The 17479-nt window shown below is 41.1% G+C and overlaps 1 pseudogene; it reads left to right on the forward strand.

Moving 5' to 3' along the window:
* The first annotated feature begins 14517 nt into the window (after window positions 1–14517).
* On the forward strand, window positions 14518–15327 carry LOC109275316 (vacuolar-sorting protein SNF8-like; annotated as a pseudogene).
* Window positions 15328–17479: the final 2152 nt, after the last annotated feature.

Raw genomic sequence — 17479 nt, forward strand, 5'->3', positions numbered from 1 at the left:
ACGCTTAAACCTACTGAGCCACCCAGGCGCCCCAGATCATGTAGATTTACATTTTCATGAAAGAATTTCAGAATGTGTTGTGGGGTTTTAAGAAATGTCTAAAGTAGTATATTTATCCTTTTTTAAAAATAAAAACAAAAAATAACTTCTATGTAAAATATGTGTACACACACCTGGAAAATATTGTTTGGGAATTTAGAAAAATAATTTGAGAAATTATCTGCCATAATTAGTGTCCCTAACAAGAATTGGATATAGCACAATTTTCTAATTGTGAAACATAATTTATGTTTCACATAAATATTACTCTCTTAGTAATAACTAGAACTGATCATAGCCAACATCATCAGAGCAGAGAAAAAGCTGTTGCTTTACCTTGGCTGTTATGGACAGTGCTATAAACCGAAGTGCCCAGCAGAAGTAGACAGACATCACAGAGCACTGACTACATGGGGTAAAGGGCAAGGAAGGAAGAGTCTGTTTGTTGTTATAATTTTTGAGCCACTACTTTTTTTTTTAGGCTGGCAATAACCAAATACACTTAACAGCTATGAAAACACATTTATTATTGAAATTACTATAGAAAAAAACCCTGTTCTGCTGTGAGTCTACAACTTTCTGTTCCCATTAAAATATTTTTTAAATCTTGGTTTTAAATTTAAATGTGATTTATCTTTGATAGGAGATACATTCATAAAGGACAAAAATCTATATTTCTATAAGGAAAAATTTCTCTCCCATTCCTTCTCCCCAGCCACCCCCCCCCTCACTTGGTGGTATTTGTTTATAGTTTTTGATAATTTGAGATTTCCTAGAAAATTGCCCCTCTTTTGCTGAAGTTGAATAACTATATACCAAAACATTAACTGTACATGGGATTATAGGAACTATTTATCTCTTTATGGCTTTAGGTATACAATTTTTTCCATTAAGTAAACAATTTAAAGATAATTTCCAAAACCATTTTGTTGGACTCTGATAGCATGCCTAAGTTGACATTGTCATCATTTTTTAATTACACCATTTCTCTGCCACACAGGCCTTAGTCTTGGTCAACAGGAAAGCTAATATCTTGTTAAAAAAAATACACATCTAAGTCACATTCTGGAAAGAAATTTCTTAAATTTCCACTGGGGTTTCTGAGTATTTGATGCATGCTAATTAAATCAAGCTAACTAATTAATATCTAATACGCTTGATCCACTTAAGATGTTTAAAGTAACAGCAACGAATGCAATAATAAATTCTTAAGAGATGTTTCCCTTGCTGGGATTGACAGGAAAAGATCATATTTATATTTTAAATGAGACATTAAAAAAAAAACAACTTGATAATGGGAGGTGGGATACATGGTAAATGGCCACATTTAAGTTTTGTAAATACAAATTTTAAGCTACTTTTACTAGGCTTGGAGTCAAATGTTCTTCCAGGCCTGCTCCGGGGGTGAGAATTTGGGCAACAGACCATCTGTCCATAAATAAAATTTATCTTCCTTGAAGCAGATCACCTCAGACCCAGGAAACTGTCAGTTTTGGTCTTCTTGTTATGCCATTTTACATTCAACCTTGAATTTTACTTATTGTGTCTTCTCTTCCACATTCTCTCCTCCTTCCCACATCCTTATCCATCTTCCTCTTTTTTTTTTTTTTTTTCTTGCAGGAGGCTAACATAAACCTAGGGTGTAGAGTTGAATGGGGACTGATCTAGGATTTAGGGAGATAGGATTCCTGTCTAGTTCTTTTCTAAAGTTTTATCTTTATTTATTTCTGAGAAAGATACAAGGGCAAGTGATGAAAGGGCAGAGAGAGAAGAAGACAGAATCCCAAGCAGACTCTACACTGTCAGCGCAGAGCCTGATGCAGGGCTTGAACTCACGAACTGTGAGATCATGACCTGGGCAGAAATCAAGAGTCGGACGCTTAACCGCCTGAGCCACACAGGCACCCCAGTGTCTAGTTCTTTTCTAAACTAGGTACTTTACACAAATCACTTCAGTATCCTGTTCCTTTGTTCCCTCATTCAATGAATATTTGCTGAGCTCCCCCCATACACTAGAGACTGTTGTCGGTGTTAGGAGGCAAACATGAAACAAAGTGCACTTTGGGATTGTGCACCTGGCCCCTCTACCTGTCCCTGAGGAAGTTGGCTTTGAGGACAGCAGTGGAAGCAGTGAGTGTGCACAAGTCTGTGGCATGCCCCACAAAGGCAGTGTGGTAAATGTGGGCCCCGTGATAACAGAGGGGCCCCAGGGCAAAAGGCATGGAGAGTAGAGGTGAAATAATGCTGTTGGATGGTGTCAGGGAGGAAAGGTGGCATCAGTGATTTAGTTCAATGCCCTTGGATCGTACAAGCTCTTTTGAGAGCTGCCAGGGTCAGAACACAAAGCCAGTGTGCACGTGTGGGGTGGAGCATCAGGTGAAGGCAGCTCACCAGTGTGGCATGAATTTTTATTATAAACTGTTGGCTGTCAAAGAGTTTTAAGAATGTTGGCTTGCTTTGCGCCTTGGGTTAGACAGAGTAAAGTTGGAAATCAGGGAGAATTCAGTGAATTTGGAACAAATCATTCTATAAAATTAACCCCCTTGTTCTATAGAGTAGGGGGCTCTTTCCCCAGGATCTAACATTCCTTATGCGATGACACTCACTGGACGAATGTATGAATGAAAAATTGATAGAATTTAGAAGTACTAAAGAGAGCATATCCTTGGTAGAAAATTGAGAGAGACTGGTAATGAAGAGCTGAGCATTTTATCTCATAAAATAATGCCACCTAAAAGGTTGTGATGGAGAGGGTATTCTTAACAATACTTCTACTCATCCAGAGAGCTCGTTGTGAGCCTACATGGAGTAAAGCATTGGAGGGGTGAAAGGGGGCCTGGTCTCAGCCCCTCTTCAGGACACTGAGGAAGTGGATCTCCCACAAGCATGAGCACCTGGGCAAGGAAAGCTTCAGTGCATGTCAGTGGCAGACGAAGATGGGTGCTGGATGGGGGGGCAGAAAGAGGGTGAGGCTTGGAGTCAACGATTGGAAGATAGAGGTTCATTTTCACTTGTGCTTTACTATTGGCTGGGCCAACGATTTTCTGAGACTCAGCTTCCTTTTGTGTAAAACAAGAATCTGTGCCACCTTCTGAATTTCTTCCTTTTAGAAAATTTTCTTGCGTTAGAGATTTGCTTGGATAGATCCATTCTTCTCCGCAAACACAAATACACTCTGGTAGGGCCAAGGCTTTCCATCAAGAGAAGCACAAAGTATCTTGTCACTCTGATGCTGGGCATTTCTGGAGACGGGGCAGGGGCGGGGGGCCTCTTAATGGGACTGCTGCGGTGTTGAGAATAAACATTCAGGAAGTGACTAGTGAGCAGGTCTGAGCAAACAAGTGCCTGTGCAGATAACAACACAAGGAAACTGTTCACAGCTTTATTAAGCACAATCAGGAGAGAGAGCAAGTCCCCTGGTGGTGGTCACAATCCAGCCTTTAGCAGAGAACAAAGTCAGGGGTTTCTCTTGGCAAAGGAAAAGCTGAGGGGAGAAAGAGTCCAGGTCTGAAAGGCATCAGACAGATGTGACTTTGAATCCAGGCTGTGCTCTTCTTGGTGACCATGTTTTGTTTTTGTTTTTTGTTTTTTGTTTTCCAGCTGTGAAACAGTAATTATATTTAACTAATAATATTATTGGGAGGATTAAAATAAAAGATATATGTTAATTCCTGGCATGACATAAACATTCAATAGATGATAGATAATATAATTTTTTATGAAGAGTCTCTGTGAAGGTTAGAAAACTCATGGCTGAAAGTGGAGAAGACAGAAGAGAAGCCAGAGAAGAGGAGCTGGGCTGGGGTCTGAGGTAACAATAAGATCTTTTCCAGGAAGATGTATTGCGTTGGCAAGTAGCACAGGTTTTTTTTTGTTTTTTTTTTTTTAATGTTTGTTTATTTTTGAGAGAGAGAGAGACAGACAGACAGACAGACAGAGCATGAGCAGGGGAGGAGCAGAGAGAGAGGAAGACATAGAATCTGGAACAGGCTCCAGGCTCTGAGCTCTCAGCACAGAGCCCAATGGGGCTTGAACTCATGGACCGTGAGATCATAACCTGAACCAAAGTCGGACACTTAACCAACTGAGCCACTCAGGCACCCCAGTAGCACGTATTTTTAATAGATCATCTTAAAGTCTGGACACCTGAGTGGTCAAGATGCAGGCAGTCTGGCTGGGATCTGGATGGAAAAGAAGATACCACAAGTAAGCCTAGAAGTCTGATTTGTAGGCCTGCCTGTAACCTTAGGACATAAAGGGGAGGAAGTGAAATAAGATTTGCCAGGTCCTGATGTTAGAGTTCAGACATGACTAATTCACACCAGAAACAGTGTCAGAAAAATGGAGCTTATAAGAAAAATTGAGTGAATGATCAATGATTTTTTAGAAATGTAGCTCTTTGCCCCCAAACTGTTTAACCCCTACCATTAGACTCCAGTGAGGTTTAGACTAAGATGTTGCCTCACAAAATGTTTTCCCAAGACAGACATAACTTTAAGAAAGGATAGGGGTGCCTGGATGGCTCAGTCGGTTAAGCATACGACTTTGGCTCAGGTCATGATCTCACAGCTCGAGGGTTTGAGCCTTGCATCAAGTTCTGTGCTGACAGCTCAGAGCCTGGAGCCTACTTTGGGATTCTGTGTCTCCCTCTGTCTCTGCCCCTCCCACTCTCTCTCTTTCTCAAAAATAAATAAACATTTAAAAAATTAAAATTTCAGAAAGGATAAAACTAATGCATATTCTTTGAAAAATAAATACATAAATAATATAGAAGAATATAAAGAAAGTAAAAAAACCTGGTTTTTAAATTATATATATGTATTTTTATATTATATATGCATTATATTAATATACATGTTGATATATCCCTATGTATCAGTGGAACAGACATCAGGATACCCCTATAAAAGGACCCACACTCACTGGGGTTGGGCCAGACCCCAGTAACTTTACCTATGAGATGGCTGGGGCACTGAGTCCCAAAGCAGGACACAGGTGACTTGGAGTGGGGATCTCTACGTCTCCACAGTTCAGCCCCCACTGTGGGGACCTATTCTCCCAACTGAGTCACAACCACCTGAAGGTGGGCCCTGTTCTTCTGGCTGGGCTACCTCTGTCAAAAGTAAGAAATAATTTTAATTTTCATTCATTTGATTACTTAGTGAAGTACAACTTTTTGTGAATTAGTTATCTCCAATAGTGTAATTTGCTTATTTTACTCTTATGTTACCCTTCAAAAATTATTTAACTAATAAGCTTCTTGCCTTTTTCCTTGTGGATTTATAAAAAGATTTTAGGATGTAAGATATTAAATCTTGGTAATTTAGTCTTCTCCTGGTTTGTAATCTGTCTTTTCACTTCGTGTTATTCTTTTTCACAAAGGAGTTTTATGTTCTTACCTTTATTTCTTTTTCAGTCAATATATCCAGTCTTTAAATGCCCTGCAGGATCTGATAGGAGATCCTAAAGATTCAAGATCATGATGCTGGAAATAAAAGGATGGCCAAGGATACAAGGATCTAAATATAACTATCAGACGGGTGGAAGAGATGATAGGGGCTGTAGGAGTTTGTAACTTCATAAATTCACCAACATCCTGACAGCACACAATCTGGGCTTAGATAAGCTGTTTGAATCCTGTCTCTGTCAGTTATGAGCGGTTTGAACTGGGAAATTTGCTTAACTATGCCTCCATTTCCTCACCTGTAAAGCGTAGGAATTTTGTGTAAGGTATAGGGATATTTTCTGGCTACATAAACTCTCACTAAATGTTAGCTATTCTCAATATCTGAGAATTTTTAGGGTCTGACCTGCTGAAGAAAGGACGAGTAGTCTCAGGATGGGCATGAATGAGACAAGGCTAGAATGGGGAGAAAATCTGAACACAGGGGGCCCTGAGAATCCACATGAGGTCACGATCCATATGGCTGGGGCCTCTGATGAAGGTTGCAGGAGTCACCTGGAGGGGTGACCCTGAGGGTGGCCGGGAAGTATGTGTAAAAGGGACAGAAAGCAACAATTAGGAAAAGAAAATAAAGGAAAAGATGAGCTGGAAAAAACAAGAAAGACTCATCAGAATCTCCTGTGGGATGGGCAATTTTAAGTAAAAAGAAGAAACTGGATGAAAGTGTTTTAAATGCTGCGTGAGGGTCGCCTGGGTGGCTCAGTCGGTTAAGCGTCCGACTTCGGCTCAGGTCATGATCTCACTGTCCGGGAGTTCGAGCCCTGCGTCGGGCTCTGTGCTGACAGCTCAGAGCCTGGAGCCTGTTTCAGATTCTGTGTCTCCCTCTCTCTCTGACCCTCCCCCATTCATGCTCTGTCTCTCTCTGTCTCAAAAATAAATAAAAATAAAAATAAAAAAAAATTAAAAAAAAAGTGCTGCGTGAAAGGAAAGCAGATTTGATTCGCAGTCAGAAAAAAAATAAAAAATAAAAAACCTGCCAACAATTGGTAGTGAAATCAAAATGAAGACAAAACGTGCCCCAGCGTCACCAGAATGGCTAGAATGGAAATCACTGGTAGAGACAAGTATTAGAACAAAAGGACCTGCTGCCAGGAGGAGTGTAAATCAGGACAGATCTTTTGGGAAACTGACAGGGTCTACTCTGGCTGAACATACGCACAACCTAGCACCGAGCAGCTCCACTCCTAGGTGGTCACCAAACAGAAATGCTTATATTTGGTCACCAACAGACACACGTGTTACTAGCGGCGCTAATCATAAAAGTCCCCAACTCGGAACTGCCCACATGCGCATCCACTAAGGATGGAGAGACATACTGTGTATGTCCTCCCAGTGGGAGGCTGTACAGCAAAGAGGGTGCAGGAGTCATGACAACAGGAGCGAACCTCAGAAAACTGAACGAAAGCAATGGACACAAAAGAGTGCTCATGTGTGATTCCATGTGATTCCATTTATATACAGTTCAAAACCAGGCAACACTAATTTTGGTGTTAGTTGTTGTCTTGGTCTGTTCCAGCGGCTCTACCACAACACCACCGACTGGGTGGATAAAACAACAAACATTTCTTTCTCACAGTTCTGGAGGCTGGGGAGTCCAAGATTAAGGCACCGTCAGAATCAGTGTCTGCTGAGAACCTGCTTCTGGGTCCACGGGCGGGGTCTTCTTGCTGTGTCTTTTCATGGCAGAGGGGGCAAGGGAACTCTCTGGGTCTTTTTTATAAGGGCATTGATTTCAATAAACACCAAAGGCCCTATATCCGAATACCATCACACCGGGGAGTAGATTTACAACATACAAACTTGGAGAAGGACATAAATATTCAGTCCACAGCAGGCCAGAATAGGGTTACCTTTGAGGCATTATTCTGTTGACCAAGGGGGCACAAATCTGAGGAGGGCCTGGTCTTCAGATATTCTGGGAGTGTTCAGTTTCTTAATTTGGATGATGAGTACTTGTGTGTGTTCAACTGTCAAAATGCATCAAAGTGTACATTCCTTACATTTTTTTAAGTGGTTAGTTTTGAGAGATAGAGTGAGTGGGGGAGGGGCAGAGAGAGGGAGGGGGGCAGAGAGGATTGGAAGCGGTCTCCTTGCTAACAGCACAGAGCCTGATGCAGAGCTTGAGCTTACAAACCGTGAGATCACTACCTGAGCCGAAGTTGGATGCTCAACTGACTGAATCGCCCAGGTGCCCCAACATATTTCATTTTTATGTATTTAATTCTTCAATGAAAATTGAAAATATTTGCCCATATTAGACACTAATAAAAATCATTGAAAACCCTTTGTTTACTTATAGAATGTATAGCTGCTCCTTGACAGCTTTGTTGGTATAGACATCAATTCTGATTCTCATTTTCCATATTTATAAAGCGTGGATAATAGTACCTGCTTCACAGTAGGTGATATAGGTGAATGAGATTTGAAAATGATGAAATGGTATACAAATTGCTAGGGGGATGATGCCTTGCCCCCACTCCTGATGTTTCTTTCTTATTAGCACGACAGCCCTGCTCTCCCCTACTAACCGTTCACTCCCACCAAGAGGGGAAACTGGTAAGTTTGACAAGTATGGTACATCCCTCTTCAATTTTTCCCCCTTGGAAAACCCCTTGTCTAGCACAGAAGGTTATTGAACCTTAAGGGGGTTGAGTGCATTGTCCAAATTTAGATAATGAGTAACGGATAGAATTTGAACTCAGGTTTCTGACTACAAAGATCATGCTTTTAACCATTTCATTATATTAGCTGCCTAATAAGTAATATATTAACATGAAATAAATGCTGATTTGTATGGTCCAGCTAAGAATACGATAGGAATTCAGGGAAGGGACTCTCCTGTAGTGTCTATGATCCAGGAAGCAGGTTTTCACCAGACACTGAATCTGCAGTTAAAGATGACTACACAAGAGACTACAGGGGTCAACTCCTGCTAAATTCTCTCCGTTGTAAACTCCAGGAGTCAATACAGCTGAATTAGCACTGACCTCTTTCCAGGGCACACTAGAGGAGGTGTCTGTTGGCCAAAACAGCCAGCGGAGTTTAACTTCACTGTCACTTGCCTGGGCCCCAGGACTTACCCAGTTTCTCCCTTGGTTTAGCTGCATTTTGCCATTTACTTGTGTTGGTGTTTGCTTTGAATTCTTCAGTGGGATTTACCTCATAAGCCATTCTAAGGTATGAGATGGGACAGGAAGCTTATTTTCAAGCACCTGACATCTGAGAATATGCAAAGGGCATGTTACCAGCATTTCACGAAGGAAGATTATTATTTTTATTGAGGTATAATTTATATTCAATAAATAACATTGATCTTAGATGTTCAGTTAGATGGGTTTTGACAACTTTATGCACCCACACAACCACTACCAAAATAATAGAACACATTGTCACCCCAGAAACATACTGTATGATTGTGTGTGTGTATGTGTGTGTGTGTGTGTGTGTGTGTCTGGCTTTTTTCACTCAGCCTAATATCTTGACATTCATCTGTGTTGTTGCATTTATCAGTGATTCATTTCTTTTTATTATCAAGTAGTATTCCATTGTATGGATGTACCACAATCTGCTCATCCATTCTCCTGTTGGTGGGCATTTAGGTTATATATATATATATATATATATATATATATATATATATATATGGCTTTCGGCTTTTATGAATAGGTCTGTGAACATTTTATGAAAGTCTGTGTTAGCATACGTTTTCATTGCCCTTTGGGAAATACTGAGGAATGGAACTCTTGGGTGACAGGATGGATGTAGGTCTATCGTCGTAGGAAACTGCCAAATAACTCTCCAAACCGTTGAACCATTTTATAGTCACACCATCAATGTTGCTGTGCATCTCAACGGAAAATTTTTTACAAAGCCAACTATGATGACACCTTAGTAAAGAATATCACAGTGACTAGGGTGGGAAAGATTTTGTGGGAATCATTTGGAGGGAGGACAAAACAGCCAACAGAAGGGAGTGGATTGGCACTCACCAAATAGTATTCATCAGGAAGCCAGCCTGAGGGGACCACGTGGGCAGCAGGCTCCATAGCTACCAGTCAAGGCTGTGTTCTCAGCTGATGACATTCATTCCACACGCCAAGCCCTCTGTCCATGATCCAAGCAATCTGGGCAACTTATTGTTTTTCCTCAAGTTGTGCCTCATTGAAATTCTTTTTGGAGTGTCCCTTTCAGTCACAAGTTCTCTTTCTTGTCTGGAAGCCAAGATCGTGAAGCTTAGTACAGCAGGGCCTTTTGAACTTGCGCTGTGGACCTCACCTCTAGCTATAGTATCAAAGCTGGCTAACCTGCCCCAGGTCCTGATCACCTCTCTCTTTGCTTCCACAAGGTTGAGAGCAGGTTATTGTTTATCTTTCGGCCTCCTCCCCCCGGGTTACTTTTAGCAAGGTTTCAGTTTGTTTTTTTATGCTATTATATTCAAGAGAGGGCAAAGCCTTTGGCTCCGTTTTAACATGTTTTCCTTCTAAGACAAAACTTCATTCTCTGTGAGTTTTTCTTTTAGGTTATCATGACACAGGCCAAAACTGGTGTGGAGTAGCCCTCAAAAGAATTAATCTTAACTTTCTTCAGGCATGGCTGATCCTGCCTGTATCTTCCTATTGATTCTATGGTATTAGTAAGAATTCTTGCTAGAGGAGGTGGCCAGTGTTATTCTTTAGCCAAACTCTAGATGACAGGCTGAGGGCTCCAAATTTGGGCACAACTAGGTTTCAACATCTATTACCCTTATTCTGTTCCTCTAATTGGCACACACTGTCAAGTACTTGGTGATAAAAATATAAGCCCCCATTTTCTTCCTCTTCCTTCCCTTACAATGAAGGATTTGTCCCTCCTCCTTTCAAAGGCAAATTCATCCACACGTGTTCTGGTTCCCATTCCATCCTGCCTTCGAAGAGAATGTATTCAATGGGTTATTACCTGCAGCTGAAATGACTATCCTTCGAAATTCAGGAATTTAGTTTCTATTTTCAGTATATAGCTGTTGCTAGAAAGCAAGTTCCCAGTAAAAGACTATGTTCCCCAACCTTCCTGGCCTTTAGGTGAGGTCACATGACTAGTTCCTGTCAATATAATGTGATCAGAAATAATGTGGATCGCTTCGTGACCAAGTAGCTTAAAAAGCAGGAGTGCTGTTTCTCCCTTATGCTCACTTGATAAAAGGGGCACAGCAAACATGGAACCATATACTCCTGATGAGGGGTCCACAAGATGGCTGGAGCCTGAGTCTCTGAATCTTCAGTTGGAGAGTCCCACCTGCCGTTAAGAGCTTCTATCTTAAGAGTTCTATCTTAAGAACTTTGTGTGACTGAGAAATAAATTTCTATTGTGTCTGACCTATTATATATTGCCGGATCCTTTTGTCACAGTGGTTACCATTAATCATGACCCTAATTCTTCTTTCCTTGACCTAATAAGGTCAAGAATCATGACCTTATTCTTCTTTCCTCGACATCTTCTACATTTCTCTCTACTGGAATCTATCTGCATTCAGACATAACCAAGCACTGCCCATCCTAAAACCAAACCTCACGAAAAAACTTCCTTTGACTCCACGTTCCTACTCAGTTTTCTCTTTACTTCCTTTCACAGACAGACAATTGTATTAGGAAAGTTGTCTATACAAAGTCTTCATTGCTTGCTTCCAATTAACTTTTGACCCCAATGTATAGGGCTTCTTTGCCACCCTCCATTAAAACTGCTCTTGCTGAAGTCCTTAATAACTGCCATGTTTCTAAATCCAGCAGATACTTTTTGGTTCTTATTGTAATTCTCAGGACTTAACCCAGTTGATCACTCCTGCCTTCGCTACATACTACCTTCTCTTGGTTCCTTGAGACCAATCTCTTACAGGAATGTCTCACAGGCTTTTAAAATTTATCATCTCCAAAACTGATCCCCAACACCTGCCCCTCGTTTTCCATCTCAATAAGTGGCACTTCCATCTACCCAGTGGCTCATGCCAGAAACCTGAGGGTAACTTTTGATCTATCCTTCTTTCTCACCACCCATAACCAGTCCATCATCGTATCCTGCCAATTTTACCTCCTTATTTTTCTCAAATGTTCACACTCTTCTTCATCTCCCCACATCTTCCCCACATCCCCTTCCATTCTCCATATATATGATTAAAAATATAAATCAGATAATGTCACTTTCCTCTTAAAATTCTTCAGAAAATTCCCACTGCACTTAGGATAAATTCCCTAATCCTTAATATAGCATACAAATCCTCACATGATCTCACCCCTGAAACGTCTTTAGCCTTATCAAGCACTCACTTCCCTTTGCTCATTGTTTCTCAGCTTTTCTTACAAATCTTTGAAATCAACAAATTCTTTCCTAGCTCAGAACCTCCCTAACTGCAAGAACAAAAATCAACTCAAACTTAAGCAAAAAGGAAATACAGTAGCTCGTATAAGTGAGAAGCTTAATAAGCAGGTGACTTCAGGCATGGCTTATTCCAGGAACTCAAATTATGACCTTAATGCTCTGTTGCTTCATGTTTTAGCTCTGCTTATCTTTGATTTGATTCCTTAACATGGGCTGTCATCATGGAGGCAAGATAACCACTGTCAGAGATTTGTGTAGTAAAAAATTAATCTTACCCTAAGAGAGGTCCAGACTTTTCCCTTGGCTTCTGGGAAGTAATTTCCAGGCCCTTGGAATGTCATGCTTGATAAGACATGTTTGCCTGGGGGCCATAGACCAGCCAGACAATAAAAATATGAGTTAGGATGGGTATTAGACCAAAATCAGCAATGGGATTTAAGATGGAGACTTTGAGTCAGGTGCCATTAGTTGACCTCTGGAAACTGAGATCAGTCCTAAGTTCAATGAATCATGCTTAGGTGATGAAGCCCTAATAAGAACTCTGGACACTGTGTGTGTATTGTTACACATAGATGCCTAAATCCACAGGGAGAGGACAACTGGAAGCTCCAGCTTTGCTACCCTCCTGGCCAGTGTGCCTATTCCTTTGGCTAATCTTAGTCTGCACCCTTTCCCTGAAATAAACTGTAATCACGAGTACAGCAGTTTTGAGTGAGTCCTCTGAGTCCTTCTAGTGAATTATCAAAAGTGAGAGTAGTTTTGGGAACTACCAAATTTGTTTTTGGTGTCAGAAGTGAGGGGGTCTTGTGTGGACTATGCTTCCTCTCACTGTACACAGTGGGCTCTCACATTATTACACATTCTTAGTCTAATAACTACAGCTAAATGGTTCTGTGTTTTTGGTATTCTGTAAGAAAAGTTCCAGGGAACATCTCAGCTAGCTAGCTTGAAATGAACCAATCACCATTGCCTGGGAAGGAGAATGCTGTGATCAGTCTCAGTCAGATATCTGTCTTACTACAGGAAATGAGTTCCCTGCAGGAGAGAAGGTTTGGATTACCAAAAGAAGGGGGATAGGGATGCTGGGTGAACAAAAACAACAGACATTCAATAGGGGACTTTAATGTCAGCATCTTCCTCTGTAACACTCCTGATTCTTACTCACGCCCCCCACCATCACCACAACTTTCTAATGACTAATCTACTCCTCATTTAGGTTTCAGATTAAATGTCCCTTCAACAGAGAGGCCTCCTTCCTTCATTTCTTTCTATCAGAAAATGTTTTACAGCCCTTGTCAGTTTGTGATTCTATATTCGTTTGTGTGACTCTTAGTTTAATACTTAAAGTCACCTTAATTCTAAGCTGTATTAAGACCCACATATATACTGTTCATCACCTAGTTGGTACTTAAAAATATCTGTGGAAGGAATGAATAAAAATGAAAACTAAAATCTGTTAATGGATTGCCTGCATCTCAGATCTTATGCAAACTCTTCAAATGTTCCTTTTTAGTAAGAGGTCAGTAAATAAATGAATATCTGGTTAAACTATGGACTCAGTTGTTGGGACAAATAAAAGAAACTTGCCTCAATTTTGCCATCAGGAATTCAAAGAACTGCATAACCCTTTGAAGTAAAACTCATTGGGTGAATTACCTCATCATCTTTTACAAAACAAAATATGTAATAATTATATGGAAATATGTCTCTTGATAAACTAATATAACCACGTGCCTCATCCTGCAGAGTGTTTTAATCAGATTTTAGCCACACAATAACCCACTGAAATAAGTAATGTAGGCAGATGTTTCTTTCATCTAACGGATGAGAAAAAAAAAAAAAAAGTCTGAGAACCAGAAAGGTAAGATGAATTACTCATGATCATGTGGAGAACTTAGTAATCAAAACAAGATTATTACTCAGCAATCCTGACGCTTAGTTCTATATGCTTTCTACCAACCCAATGTTGCTCATTCTCTCAGTCTTCTGGTAATACACATTGTTGTCCCCTACAGTTGTCACACAGTATTCAATGTAGTGAATTTGAATATGAATAAACTTTAAATCTTCCCTATTTTGTGGGCATTTCTGATTATTTGGGCTTTTACATTCTTTAGAACAGTCCCCAAGTTTTAGTTAGGGACTTCATCCCCATTCTCAGTCCCAGTGGTTCGGTGATTTTCCCATTCCCAACCCAGAGGTGTTCTGGCCAATGAGAGCCTAATATTCTCTAGGCTGTAGATTTGGATAAAGGGTTGACACATGCCCATAACAGCTTCTAAGATACAATGAAATCTTTGCTAAAGCTTTGGGATAAGGGCAGACACTCTTTCTCAATGGACTTGAACCCAAGACAATATAAAGCTGGAATTTCTGCCCTCATTTGCTTCCATTTGGAACCTGAGGCTGAAGCTAATCAGTGGAAGGCAGAGCTGAGAGATGAAGAAAAATCATATCCTAATGAAACCTTTTGAACCCTGAACCTAACAGTTCCCACACTATCCCTGGATTTTTAGTTACATAATCCAATAAATTCCTTCTCCTGAGTAAGTCAGTTTGAGTAGGATGTTCTGCCTTTATCATTTAGAAAGATCTTAACTAAAATACCCTTTAATAATGGGGAGACCTGGGTCCTGGCAGCGGGCAGCCCATGAACCCAGGCAGGGATGTATTGCCACAGAGTGGGAGCTGGTCCCATCGCCAAGAAGAAACTTGCAGAGGCCAAATATAAGAAGTGAGGAACTGCCTTGGCTGAGGACCAGCTGGCCCAGATGTCAAAGCAGTTGGACATGTTCAAGACTAACCTGGAGGAATTTGCCAGCAGCACAAGCAGGAAATTCAGAAGAATCCCGAATTCTGGGTGCAGTTCCAGGACACGTGTGCCACCGTTGGGGTGATCCTCTGCCCTCTGGAAGAGGATTTTGGCCCAAGATGGTAGGTGTGGGAGATTTCTATTATGAGCTGGGAGTCCAGATTATTGAAGTGTGCCTGACCCTGAAGCACAGGGATGGAGGTGTGATAACTCTGGAGAAACTACAACAACAGGTGTTCAAAAGGAAGGGGCAGATTCACACAGGCTATCAGCCAAGACAACCTGATCAGGGCCATCAAGAAACTAAAGGCACCTGCCACGGGCTTCCGGCATCATCTCTGCGGGTGGCACCTACCTCATTCAGTCTGTTCCAGCTGAGCTCAATATGGATCACACTGTGGTGCTGCAGCTGGCAGAGAAAAATGGCTACGTGACTGTCAGTGATAGCAAAGCCAGTCTTAAGTGGGAGGCCAAGTGAGCCCGGCAAGTGCTAGAACACCTGCTGAAGGAACAGCGGGCCTGGCTGGGACCTGCAAGCCCCTGAGGAGACTCACCACTGGCTGCCAGCTCTCTTCACTGACCTCTGCTCCTAGGAGAGGCCCTCCCCTGATTCTGGGAGTGCAGAAGGGGGCACAGCAGCAGGCAGGGGGGAGCTGTTGGTGAATAAAACCTGAGCAATTTTTTTTAAGGAAATAAATAAATAAGTAAAATATCCTACGATAATAAATTTTTATTCAGTTGTATTTCCATACTCTTTCTTGATAGGAAGAGAAAAAAAAGTGGAGTTCCAGCTAGTCCCTACAGAATTGCATTGCATGTAACAATAGATCTGGCTACAACCCCGACCCCCCAACAACAAAACCCACACAAACCAACCAACCAACCGGGAAGTCACTTTACTAAGATTTAGTTGCATGTCCCTTGTCTGAAGAGCTTTATCCGGTGCCATTCTTCTTCAGGTTAATGATGAAAGGGTGCCTTCTCTCACCCCTTGGACAGACTCAATCCCTATTCCTGGTGTCTTACACTGCCAGCTGGTAAGCCTTCCAGAATTTCTCCCAATGAAATTTGATGCTCCAGATGGCCTTAGCACAGCTGATGATCCCTCTAGCTATCTAGGTCTACCCCTTCCTCCTTTCTGTCAAATGTCATTGCAAATATGTTCCAGGAAAAACTTGCTACAAGTCTTTCCAATCTTAGAATAGAATCTCCAGGTACCATCTATTTGCAAATAATATACCTGTCCAAAGTGAAGCCTAACTAATGACTCATTTTTCTGATTGCCAGCCTCACACAAATAAGAATAAGGAGAAATACTATAGGAATTCTTTTAAGGTCAGAAGAATCTAGAATACAGAACCATTTAGTTGGCAATAATGGTTTTAGCACAAGATGTTTTTAGATTTTCTTTTAAAAATTAAAAGTCTTTGGTATCCCCAGGATAAGATGAATTTAGCCTGCCCTGGTTAGTGACTCTAGAAACTACTTGTATTTTTAATGTTGATTTATTTTTGAGAGGGAAGGAGAGAGAGAGAGAGAGAGACAGAGATGGTGAGTGGGGGGAAGGGCAGAGAGACAGAGACAGAGAATCCCATGTAGGCTCTGCACTGACAGTGTAAGCCCAATGTCAGTCTCGATCTCATGAACTGTGAGATCATGACCTGAGCTGACATCAAGAATCAGACGCTTAACCCATCGAGCCACCCAGGTGTCCCTAGAAACTACTTTTTATTTGCCAAGATGGTGAATGTTTCAACCTTCAAGGAAGCTAACATTGCCTAATTGGATGTCATACTGCCAATAGATGATAGGAACACAATGAATGGTAATGATTTGGTAAAACTTTTTTTTATCCAGTATTTACAGGACTTCAAATAACAAATTGTGAGATTGGGCTGGTTCTTCTCGAGAGAAGAACCATATATCTTAAAGGGAATTAGGGACTAATGAACAGTTATAAGCCAATCCCTTTCATATGTGCACAATTCATGAGACTAATACTTAAACCATATATGACCAAAGATGTGGAGCCATGTCATTTTCTAAGCTCAACAAAAGTAAAAGGGAGGATTGCCCATGTTATTTATTTTTTTCCACAATGATTCCTAGAATATACATGAAAATGGGAATACTAGGGGCGCCTGGGTAGCTCAGTCGGTTGAGCGGCCGACTTCAGCTCAGGTCATGATCTCGCGGTCAGTGAGTTCGAGCCCCGCGTCGGGCTCTGTGCTGACAGCTCAGAGCCTGGAGCCTGTTTCAGATTCTGTGTCTCCCTCTCTCTGACCCTCCCCCATTCATGCTCTGTCTCTGTCTCAAAAATAAATAAACGTTAAAAAAAAAAGAAAAAAAGAAAATGGGAATACTAAAGGGTAGAAGTCACTATGGTATATAGCAGAAAAGACTCCGGGCTCTAAAGCGGGGAGCTAAACTTTGGCCCTGTGCAGCCCTCGGCAAGCCGGTTGTCTTCTTTGAGTCTCTCCTCATTTGTAAAATGAAGTTTGCATAACTGCCAAGAAAGCATCTAGCTATAAATTTGGATTACTAAAACAGAGCACTTGTTGACTGTAATTCTCTTCAGTTTCAGTTCTGATCTAAATACACAATGTGTATCTCAAAGAATTTTGAAGTTGATCAGGTAGCTAAAATGAATTGAGCTGGAAGAAGAGGAGGGCCTTAATAGTCTATACTCACTCACTCACAAATACTTTTGAGCACTTAATAAGCATTGGGCCCTATAAGAGGTGCTAAAGGAATAGCAATGAAGAAATCATAGCCCCAGTCATCATAGAGCTTATTTTCTGGAGCTAAAGATGCAT

Source organism: Panthera pardus, unplaced genomic scaffold (assembly GCF_024362965.1).
Source record: "Panthera pardus isolate Hobbes unplaced genomic scaffold, ASM2436296v1 HiC_scaffold_13, whole genome shotgun sequence".
NCBI classification, from domain to species: Eukaryota; Metazoa; Chordata; class Mammalia; order Carnivora; family Felidae; genus Panthera; species Panthera pardus.